Source organism: Athene cunicularia (genome assembly GCF_003259725.1).
Source record: "Athene cunicularia isolate RWA chromosome 11 unlocalized genomic scaffold, athCun1 chr11_part1, whole genome shotgun sequence".
In the NCBI taxonomy this organism is placed as follows: domain Eukaryota; kingdom Metazoa; phylum Chordata; class Aves; order Strigiformes; family Strigidae; genus Athene; species Athene cunicularia.
In genome coordinates, this window is record NW_020799113.1 from 9668679 (window position 1) to 9681161 (window position 12483).

The 12483-nt window shown below is 35.7% G+C and overlaps 1 long non-coding RNA gene across 1 annotated transcript in view; it reads left to right on the forward strand.

Annotated features, from left to right (window-relative positions):
* Window positions 1-8910, forward strand: part of LOC113484246 — a 76568-nt gene extending 67658 nt beyond the window's left edge. The window contains exon 4 of the long non-coding RNA XR_003399190.1: window positions 8732-8910. This is a non-coding gene — a long non-coding RNA (uncharacterized LOC113484246). The remainder of the gene's footprint in view (window positions 1-8731) is intronic.
* The last annotated feature ends 3573 nt before the right edge of the window (window positions 8911-12483 follow it).

A 12483-nucleotide genomic window follows, 5' to 3' on the forward strand; every position in this document is an offset into this window, starting at 1 on the left:
ATTGTGTGTGAAATTTGCCTGATGGAGTACAGTCCAGCTGCCTGAATTTTAGGTCAGTCTCGCACACTCTCTTAGAGATGAGCTAAACTTCTGGACTTGAGCTTGGGAATAAGGGTGCACTACTATTGACTGATATGGCAGCTACAACGCTTTCAGACCACTTGAATGATATACTTGAAACATCAAAGGCATCTATGTCAGAGCTCCACAATGGACTTTACATTGTCTGGAGAACTTGTATCGCTATAGAAACAGGAAATCTAAATAAATTTTTTTGTGACTATCATATCAGAGACCATTATTGGGGTGATATTATAGCTGGTAGTAAAAGAGATTTTAAAAGCATCTTTGTGTTATCGATGTTTCTCTCTTACCTGCTGTGTTTGAGTACCATTTTAGTGTACCGATAAAGTGGGAAAGACTCACGTTGTTTGATTCTCTAGGGTAAAGTTAATTGGTAATTTAAACGAAAATGATGATCAAAAAACCATTTAGTAAGTTTCGTTTTTCAAAACAATGTTAAAAATTCACGTTTCACAGCAAACATACAGAAAATTATATTGTTGATTTAAGGAGATTCAATTTTAATTGATTAATTTTCTAAAGATCATTTAAGGTGTAAGCAAAGAACATATTTTCTTGTGAAACTAAATTGGTCTGACCCCTTGCTAATTTTACCTACAATTAGTTTGGTGTAATTATCACAGCATACAATTTAGTTTGCTTCCACAAAAAAATATTTTTCATGGGGCCATAAACCTCTTTAAAAATTGCTTAATGAACGACTCAGCCATGAGTATGTCTTAGAAGATGAGAATTGCTATTAAATATGTAGAACATGAAGATACAACATGTGTGCATTGTACACAACAAGCTTGGTATAAAACCAACCCCCCCGGACACTCTACAGCATGGAAAAATAGCATGAGGTCACATAATGAAAGACTGCATCTAAACGTATCCACCTGAAGTAAGATGACATGTGCAGGCTAAATCCTGGTATCTCCTGATTTCTGAAGGCTTGGATTTTCCACCTTAGTATTATCTTAACATGATCTCGTTTTTCTTTTGGTGGTGGTGGTGGTTTTTTGTTTTTAATGAAAATGGTGGCATCATTCATATGTCGGATTTTGGACTGAGTTACATAATAATAGTTAAGGTAAAATTCTGTTGTGGAAACCAGTGCTGCTCAAGGAGACGAATTCCTCAGAACAGCAGCTTTTTGTGGAAGAGGTCTGTAGATAGATCTGGATTTCATAGCATGATGCCCTTGAAAAGGGCCTAAACTTGGCAAAGTCTGAAATGAGATTTCTAATGAGAGAGAAATAACACATAAAGTCAACCTGGGGTTTTAGGTAAGTGCAGTCAACATGGGTTTTGTGTTATATCTGCAGCATTAGAGGGAAAGGATTATTACCCTTTTCATTTAGCAAGAGCAACTTGAACCATCTACATCTTCACCTCTGCATTTCCTATAGTATCTGTCACCATGTTAGCATGATGCTGATGTATGATTTCTCCTCTTTCACAAACTTTTTCCTTAAACCACTTTTATGGGTTGAAAACTTATCATGATTTCCTACTGCCAAAGTATATTAAGAAACCAGTTTCTGTTGCCAATTTATAGCAGGAAAGATGTACTTGAGCTTCAAAATATTGCTTCTATTCTAACATTTGCCAACAGTGTACAATAAAGTCTTTTGGGTGAGATTTTCAAGATGCACACAATATTAGCCAAAATACCATCAGTCATGAAAGTCTCTTTATTTTTAGTGGACAAAAAACCTAAATAACGCATGTGTTTTAAAATCCTACCATCATTTATTGTAATATTTTGTGGCTTCATAAGATCTCATTTCATTGGTTGCCATGAAGTCTCCAGACAGCATCATCTTGTGCATGACTCAACACCTCTTTTCCCAGTAAACTAATGGAGTACCTTTTGGCAACCTTCCAGCTAATACTCTGCTCCAGATGGCATTGCTTACAACTTCTAAGCAGCACAGGAACAGACAGCGACTGCCTTCTTTCTGTCAAATAAACAATACATGTTTTGGTAGGTTGGGATGTGGTAGAAATAAATCAAGCTTCATGAGCATGAGGAGCAAGCTGAGTTCCTAAGTAGAACTGTTCAGCTTTGGAGATTGAGTCGCCTACTATCAAGTTCAGAAAGGAATTCTAGATAACGCCTTGTGGCAAGAAAATGGTAATCTCAGTTTCTAACCTGGCTTCTGCATAAGGAAAATGGCTATGCTCTAAAAGAAATGCTGCCTTTTGGCAACAAAACTAGCAGGATGAGGGCTACCACGTAAATAGTTCCCCAGCTTTGGATCTTCTGGCAGTTCGGGTACTGGAAGTCTAAACATGATATATGGTGATGTTACAACTGCGTACAGTATGATACAGGATGAAATCATGTAGAAAAGCAAAACCTTGTTTGCCTAAGTAACGGTGCGTTCATCGTGGTTATCAAAGTGGTCAGGTCTGTAAGTGCAATTAACAATTTGGATTTTCCTGCTTGTTCATTCCTTGCATACTGTACATGAAGATTTATCAGCGGTTCATGAGAGTTAAGCCCAGAAAAGTATTGTTATGAGTCTGTTGTATAGAAAACAATGGTATAATTGAGATTATTTTCCATTTTGTGGGAAGAGTCACAATACATGTAAATATGTTGATTCTGCTATCTTTAATTCTTTGTTTTCCTTGTATGTGTTCAGTGCACATCATTTTATTGGTCTGTCAGAAGCCCTCAGATTAGCAGTAATTAATCTTTAGTGATACTGAGTATTCTATTAGCTGTGAATAATAACTTACTTTCACTGAGATGAGAGGGGTTTTTTAACCTTTGTGGAATGCAAAGTATTGTTCTCAATTAGTTACAATGAGGACAGGAATATAAACTGTAGTCATGAGGAAGCTACTGTAAGTAATTCAGATCAAATATTTAATTGATATAAGCTGGCCTTGCCCCATGTTTTGTGTGCATTATAACTACCTTCCTGAAGACTAGATTTTGCCCTCACAGACAGTAATTTGAGATTTAATTTTTTTTCTACAGATGTTTTTTCTCTCTGTACTAGGTGACTGTCTACAAGACTTACAACTGTACCTGAGTATCAGGCTCAGAAACATTATTTTTTTTTTTTTTAATAGCCAGTCTAAAACCCAATTTTTTTTGAGATACAGCAGAGAAGGATTATACGATATTTTCAGATTACAACTACCTGACTAAGCAACGAATTAAGTTAATATACATTGCACCTTATATTTTAAAATCTTATGTTCGGATCTTTCCACAGAAGTTAGTGGCAACACTCCTGTAGAAACTACATTGGAGTCAAGAGTGGAGCCTGGCCCTAAAGATTTTTCTCTCTGTCATCCCACATGTTACTTTCACCTACAAGAATGACAGTCATGACTATTTATGTTGGAAACTCTACACTTAGGTCTCCTGGAGTTTACACGGCCCAAATATTTAAACAAGTGGTTTTAATATTTTACAGTCTTTTAAGTATCAGATGGAGTTCAACTTCATATTGCAATTTTGAATGTGAGTTTGCTTAATTTCATTGAGTAAATTGGCTCAATCATTTGGGGGGGGGGGAAGACTTTAAAATTTGTAAATATTTCTAAAGCTTATATGGTAGTTTAGTAACTATTTATTACTTAAATCTACTTAATTCCAAGAGCAGAAAAATTAAATTTATAATAGATTTCTGAAAGCGCGTGTATATGTATATATAAAGGTTTTTATAGGTATATATATGCATGTTTCGTGTATGTGCACTTGTATGCACAGTAAATGGTATGATACTAATCTTAAAAACAGTAAATAATGGGAATAGAAGCAAGATAAAAAACAAAATGAAAAAATAATTTTAAAACTGACTGTTGCAATCATTCTATCACAGAGAATTGCATTAAGAAAAACTATTTTTAAAATGTGCTTTTATCCAATAGTAAAAATCCCCAATAGATTAATGAAATGGATTTTATCCAAATTAGTTAAATACTTAGCTTATAATTTTTTTTTTTAGTTATATACTGGGTTGCTAAATTACAATTAGTACCAGTGTTATAATTTTAAGAACGAAATAAACAGATATATATTTATATAGATATGTTCTTAAGGATTCTAGGATGCCTGAGGTTCCAAAAAAGAAAAAACTTGTATTTGAATGGCATATTAAAAAGAAATGGCTAAGACATTTTGGAATGTGCTAAGTCCTGAGGAAGGAGATTAATAGGTCAATAATGTGATAGTGCTACCTAAAGGCAGTTTGGTTTAAGAGATGCTTCATTTTAGCCACAAAATTTCCTATGTGGTTTGTGATTCTGGAATCTTTTGAGTTGTAGAGTTGTAATTATTTGTTTCAGAAATAATGGATCAAGAAACTAGTTTATGAAGGTGCTTTTATGTTGATGACACATATTTTCTGTCTTTAGTTTTTCTCATTTTGGTCATCCTCATATGTTTTCCCTTGTTTAGTCTTTTGCGTCCTGAAAGACTGGATGTGATTAGAAGTTAAATTTAAATTACATGGATAAATGATTAACTTATTAGAAATCACAATTCACAACTTAATTTATCACATGCCTCCCTAATTTTTCACATGGTGATTACAAATGGGGGCTATATGAAGAATTGGAGACATACAAGATAAATTGCAAAACCATGTGATAAATGTACTTATCATGCACCTTTTGGCAGCCTTACCTCCTCTCTGCTTGCTCATCCATCTCTCCTGGGACTTATTCTAATGCTCTAAACCTATGAGCAGAGTCAATCAATCACTGAAATTTTAAAAATCAAACTCTTCTAGATATGTTTTATCCCCTTTTTTTCCAAATGGAGATTTGCCTTGTCCGGGTTCAGTTCTGCCAATTTTTTGTGCAGAAGTTCTGTGGTCACTGTACGGTTGGTAGTTTTTTGATTCTGGAAGTAGGTGACTTCTAACATTGAGAAAGGATACAGACTTTGGTTTCTTACACATCTCCTACGAGGTATTGTACAGCTGGAATAGACATCTCTGTGCATGCCTACTTCAGAGCTAGCTAGCTCCGTGTGTAATGAAGCCTGTCTCCTAGAGATCACTGGATTGTAGTTAAACATGTATTTTACATGCCCATAACATAATTTTCAAAACTTCATCACTGAACTGTATTCTAACATGTTTTCAGTGACACTTTTCTGAAGCCAAATTTCAACTTTTATAATCAGTAGATATGCAAAATACATTACAAATGATTTGACATCTTGAATAAAGTGTATTTTCAATCCTTCCTTGTATTGAAACTGAAAAAAAAAACTTTTTACATGTTCCAAAATAGCTTCCTCAACTGCAGAATGAATTATTGCTAGAAAAAGAAAAAGGTAAGGAAAAAACTCAGTAAAAAAAAAATGAAACCAAGCAGGGTTTTTAAAATATTACTGATATTCCAGATATACATATTATTGTATATATATATTTAAGTATTTTACAGTACAATATTAGAGCATTATATTGTTATTATATATAATGTATATGTAATATGTGTAATTTCACATATAATGTGTATTATTATTATATTTAGTATATCATGTAAACATTATTAGAGTTACTTTTTTTTTTTTTTTTTTTTCAAATGGGATCAGAGTTTAAGTTTGTCATTTCATTTACATAATCTTTTTTTTCTGTACAGGGAGAAATGATTCTTTAATTTCTTTGTATTCTTTGGGTAGTGGAACCAGATGAGAAAAATGCTTGTTCTGGCACTTTCCCAAAGGGAAATATAGATTTTGATGTTGGTGAAGATGACTTCAGCAAATAGTGCACATAAAAAGCTAGCATTTCATGTAAGTTCATAAGAAGAAACTACAGAATAGAATAACTTTTATGAAGAAAGTCTATGTCTTACTTGGTGAATAGGTCCCTGTGCTACCATAATAATGCCCAGTTCTACAACTACAAACACTTATTTGTTCAAAGTGAATATTAACATTGTAATTTACTATCTAATTACAATTTTATAGTAATAACCGAAAATGTGTTGTTAAAAGGCATCACATTCTCTGCCTCACACAATCAGACTGCTCTTAGCAGTGTAGTGTGTGATTTTTGTCAATATACAGACACTGATGTGGATTTCAAAAGTTTTTCATACTCAAACCTTTTAATAAATTTTTTTTAGAAAGCTGCTATTAGCGATCCAATATCACAGTCACACTGCAGTCGATGAATAACTTCTGTAAGATTTAATGGAGGCAGGATTAAGCCCTGTGAACAATCAGTTTACATAGCAAGCCTTACTCATGTGAAAGGCCCCTGTATTGTATTTCTCAAGTAATATACTTCACTGATTTGCAAAGTTCCAAAGGAATGGGTTAATCTTGTAAGAGGTTGGTATTTTTGTCAGCTAAGCTGAAAGAGTTTTCACTTAAAGCTACAGAATTAAAGGACAATTTAAAAAATGAATGCAATATTAATACTTAGGAATGAGTCATTATTAAAATGTATTTAGTTGCTAGTGAAGATTACTAAAAGATGTGATTTTTGAAAGAAAATTATTGTGAAAGAACTTTAAAAAAAGTTTTAGTAGCAATATGACCAGTGTACTTTTTTTTAAAAAAAAAAAAATATAACCTTAATCTTAATTTACATCAAAAAGAAAATTTTCAGAATAGTTAAATTCTGTTGACTTCCATTTATTTGAAGTTGATATAAATTACTGTTGTATTAAATTATATTCATAATAGCTATTAACAATAAAAAGTAAGGATTGATAATTACGGTATGATAGTAGTGCAGAATGAATGATAACTGATGAATGTTGGGATGTAAAAACCTAGGGCATCTCAAATAAAAGTATGTGGTTATATATATATATATGTCAATAGATATATCTCTATTTTAAGAACCAATCTAACAAATCATGCAGAGATTTTTATTGTATTAAATGTGTACTAGTCCTGTAGATTTCTTCACACACACAATCCGTGTGTGAGCACTTACACATGCCTCTAATAAATATATAATGTTATGGGCTTGGTAGGGCATTTTTCTCTGATAGGCAAAAAAAAAATCAGTTTTGCAACTTACAACTTAATGTCTTTAGTTACGATGCTAAAAATATTGTCATAAGTTGGCAGTCAATAATTATTTCACATGCAATACGAAGTACTGTGTGTTCCCCAATAGTATCGGATTGCTGCCAGGTAGAGCGCAAAGTGATGGGTTTTTCCTGGGCTCTGTGGATAAATACAGTATCAAAACCCAAGCTACTGTGTGCTGTTTACAGAAGAAATTCACCATTTCTTCTTATCAGTAAGGTTTAAATTTAAAATTTCCTTGAAACAGCAGAGTGTATGTTTTTTGTATGACTTTATCCTTAGAAATCCTCTCTGCTGGTCTTGCTTCTGAGAGAAAGGTGAAGAAGCGCTCTGACTATCCTTTCCAATCTTTCTGTTGTCATTTATGCCATCACAGAGCGAAAGGCTTCAGAGTTCAGAAGGGAAAGCAAGCAATGGCTGGGGAATAGCTGAATATTTCATTGATTTTGTTGCTTTGCTAAATTGATTGTTTTCTTGCTAAGGAAATGAACAATTGTGCACCATTCTTTATTGTTATCAGCTGATTGGACTTGTTTTACTGCCTAATTTTGCCAGTCATAGAAGGTTTTTTGCAATAGTGCGCAGTAGAATGAGTCTGAACTAGAATGAGTGCAAACATTAAAAGCATAGATTCACAATACAACATGCACAAAAGCCTATGAGAATTTGCAGATAACTTTGCCTAGACAAGCAGTTTTTAAACCATCAAAAGATACGGGGGTTCAACCTCATGAAATCATGCATGGAACAGGCTGGGTTTGTTGAAGTGTTCTGAGATGGAGCAAAGCTGGCATCCATGCAGCCGGATGGATGTAAGCTGGTACCGTTATCAGTGGAGGCAGGTACAGGTGGCACTGGGGTAAGCAAGCAGCCTGAGGGATATTCAGTGGGATTTTCAACAGACAGCAGAGATTTGCTTTCAATGTAAATAGAATACGATACGTTAACAACAACAAAAGCAGGAGAAGTGACTGTGCCACATGTGGGGAGTGGGACTGTGTATCCCTGGGGAATGCTATTCAAAAGTTGCTAAAGAATCATGGGGAAGGGGTCCCTGGAAAGCTAACGTGTGAGAGGCTGCTCGTAATCCTGTGTAGGGAAAAGTTGTAGCATTGCTCATTCTTCAGAGGGACTTTGTTTCTATGAAAATCATGCTAAGACAGCTGCAGTCATTAGAGAGACATCTCAATTTTGCTTGTAAGGTCATGTCTTCTGTCAAAAGTATTTTGTCACAGGATAGAGATGGCTACTTTCACTGCCAAAAAGCCACTTTAAAAGATTGACAAGAGAGATTAAAGAGGATACAGAAATTTGGAAGACGTTCTTTTAACCTTTTTAATGTGGTGCCATATTGGCAGCAATGAGTCTATGGCAGGATTAGTTAGGGACCAAGTATTTCTGCAACTGAGTTCCTTCTTTTGGTCTCTTACCATTTGGGGTATCAATTAACAACAATTTCACCAGGGCAGTAAAGCAAGAGAGTAAACAGTAAATAAGCAGCAAGCAAAATTAAAAACAGTAATAAGCCTTATGAATATGGGGCTGTTACAAGGCTTGAAATGCATTTATTTTGGAGTTTAGCAAGTTCTGGGAAAACATAATGACTTTGTGAATGTATTGTCTCATTTTACATTGTAGAGATTCTGTTTATTGGCCCTGGAGGATGGCAAGGAACCGACACCTGTGCCCAAACGTTTTCCGAACCTTGGCAGAGGCGGGCACGTTCATTATGCTGCAGAGCTGTAGTTCCAAGTGTGCTCGAGGCATGGGAGAGTAGCAGACTTCACCCTTGCAAGGAAAAACAGGTTAAGTAGCAAAATGACTGGGGCAGTGGATATACTAACATGATCTGTCTTCATGAAAACTGGTGCTTCTGTGACTGTGCTCCACTAGTACAAACTGCAATTTATGGTCAGCTTGTTTGGGTAACTGAATACTGGGCACAGGAGATGTCATGAGAATTGGGAAACCTCAAGATACTTAGTTTCTCTGTCAGTTAAATCAATTAATAAATTCATGTTTATCGTGCCTTTTAGCTTGGATTTTAGTTACAAATAACCTTTGCATTTAGGGATGGGAAACCTTTTTTCTTTTGGCCCCTAAATAGAGTCTAACAGAAAGGTGAGACAATAAAGATGTGTCCTGTGTTAAATAAGGTTTGTGGTTACTCTGAATCATCTAAAAGTTCAGCGAAAACTTATGCAAGATTAAACAGCTGTGCAATCCCCAGGGTTTGGCAAAGGAGAAATTAGTGTTTTACTTATCAATAAATTCAAGGTTGATTACTTTAGCAAAATGTCAGTTTTTCATTAAAACAGCATTTTACATAAGTGAAAATCCTGGTCTATAATGTCACTTCCATGGTTTCTGTGTGGCCCTATCTACAACAAGGGTAGAATTTAATTAAAGTAAGGCCTGAAGCATATGCAGATGGATTTTATTTTAAAATAGGGCTATCTATATAGATTATAAGAGGAAAGTTTTGTGAATATGATATTTGAGGAGTGCTAGGAAGCAGTTAGGATCATCCATTTAGTGAATTTTAGTGGTCAGAAAGGCATTAGCTAGGATCAGGTTTTCTCTTTTATCGCACCCTGTTACTTATGGATAAACAAGGTGATATGGTGTCTAATTCCTGGATATCATTATATAATATAATTGTGTTCTTGAGAGGCTGTTGAAGGCCATTTCCAATTACCGTTGTATATAGGAAACACTGATTTTAACACAGTGAAGTTAAGTGTGACACAGCAAACGAAATGCAATCGGGTCATCTGTGTGTGTGCTCTGTTGAGAGAACAGTTATTTCTCCGTGTGTGTGTACACTGAGGGAGAGAACAATTTTGTGTACTGAAGGCTTGAACTGATCGTGACAGTAAGAAAGTATTTGGCTTTTTAAGATAGAATTCTAGATGCGAAGATCACTGGGTTCATGCTACTACCCAGATGAGTTTGGGAGTGCGCCAAGAAACTACAAGCAGTTGATAAACCTCAGAAAAGTAGTAAATCAAAAGCTAGAAAGCTTTTGAAAATTTTAAGAAACTGGGGTTTGCACAGGGATGATCATATAATTCTGAAAAAGGGTTTGATTGCTTTATGGAGAAGGTCATGTTGCCAGCATGTTAGTGGTCAGGCCCTAAGAGTCTTGTGCTTTGATTCTACTGAGTGCCTCAGAAGTTTGGATGTTTATATGAACATTATGTCTCTAAAACGATGAGCTTAAACCCCAAAATCTGCCGGGTTTTATGTGTATCCTTTAATCTAGACTCTGTATTGGTGGGATTATTCACATGAATGAGGTTTTGCAGGCTTGGTCCCAACAGTTATACGCTGGATTATATTGACACATTCGCTACTTCACTGGTCAAAATGAATTCAGCTGTGTTTATGCATGTGCTGCTGCATAAACTAGAACTCACTTTCCCATGATATCATCTAGTAAAGAACATGAGTTAAATGATGTGCTATTCTTCTGTACCAATTAAGCAACAGCCAAATCTCATATCTTCTATCCCAGTGCTTTAAACTTCATTTAGGAGCATAATCTGATACTGAATTGTTCTCAGTATATTGCTTAAAAGGCAAGATCCCCACGGGCCACTAAGCTGCAAGGTCTAGAAGCACAAAAATTCTTGTTGAACCTTGGGAGAAAAAGGAAATGAAAAACTTTCTGTAGGCTTTATGTGCATCTTGAAGATACCATTTAGTAATACTCTTTGCCTCCTTCAGTTTGCATTGCCTGTAAGGTAGTAACACACCCACTGCTTATGATATTCCTGATCTTTCCTTTCTCTTTAAGTTTAGTGTGAGCTCCTGGCGTTATAGGTATGTTTATGATTCATTTCAAGAACACTGGTAATCCCAGTGATACCAAAAGGACTATTAGGATGCAATTAGTATGCACATACCTAAGTACCTATCTGAGTTGTAGCTTATGCATTTGGAAATACGGAACATTCTTGTACAATACATAGATTTCAATCCACATCAGTTGAACTGTTCCCATTGTCAGTAATGAGATTTTGAACAGGCTCCACATGAAAACAGGTTTCAGCTACTTGTAAAATAGCTGGCCGCAGGAAGTGCCTGGAAAAAAAAAAAATGGTTGCACATGGGGAAATTAATATTAATAAATAGCAATTCAGGCCTGTAAACCATGGCAAATACCACAGCAGTCATCACAGCTAGGATGCCATTGGCTTTTCATGACTGTGTGCTTCTAATTGATCAGTTGTTCTCTTGCATCAAAATCAGTCAAAGTATATGCTTTATTATTACATACAGAAAACTGCATTAAAATAATATCTTGAAGTTGCAAAGTTAGTTACTATAAAGTTAGTAAATACCCAATAAAGGTAAGAATTAAGTCAGTAGCCTTAAATTGTGTCCCCTGTATGGATTTACAGTGACACAGGGCTAACTACATGATCAGAGCACTCTTTCTGTGGGACTAAACTTCCTTTAGCATGTAAAAATAAATATTGTTGTGTGAGAAGTTATTTATTCTTTTTGCCTTCCTTGGTTAAGGGGTGATCTCAGGCCATGTTTTCGGTACTCTATTCACATTCTGCTTTCAATACATTCATCCTTTTTTGAACTTTTCCGTGGTGTTGGTCATGCATCACAAATGCTCATTTATCCCAGTATTTCCGTGGAATGAGGAACTGCTGGTATCTCTGATGTTTAATACAAGAAGTTGAGGCACATATCCGATTAAATCCAACCTTTCCACTGTTTTTCCTTGCCAGGATGAGACACGGCGCTCAGACTATCCACCTATGAATGTGCATGTGTAGCCCATAGTTTCTGGGACAAATAAGAATTTGTCTGTGAGTCCCAATTCACATGTTCATTCACCCTGTTTCCATCCTAGCTGTTTACCAGAGTGCTCTCCCTGCACTTCATCTCATCTAATTCCTGCTCTCTGTAGTAATCCAGTTTAATTTTCTTCACAGCAGCTTGTCTGATCTTGGCATTGTTTTCAAACTGTCGAAGACAAAACAGGAGGTAACCAAGAACATACTGAGGTCTGCAGTGGCAGGACAAAGGTAATGCTTAGATTGGAACTGTTGAGGATCTGCTTGGATACAAGGAAAAATAAATTCACGAAGAGGGTAATTAAGCTTTGGGACAGAGGTCCGCGGAGGTTGTGCACTCTCCAGTTTTTGGAGGTTTTCAAGACCCAGGTGGACAAAACCTTTAGAAACCCGATCTGAATTCTGGGTTTTGGCGTGCAGCCCTGCTTTGAGCAAGAGATTGGACTGGAGACCCACCCAGGTCACTTTCAAACTGAGTGATCCCACGATTCTGTGAGAGCGTTGCTGGAGCTCTGTACTATAGCTCTGTAAGTTGCTACTAAGTATTGGAGAATGTTTGGTATCTTTTGGGGT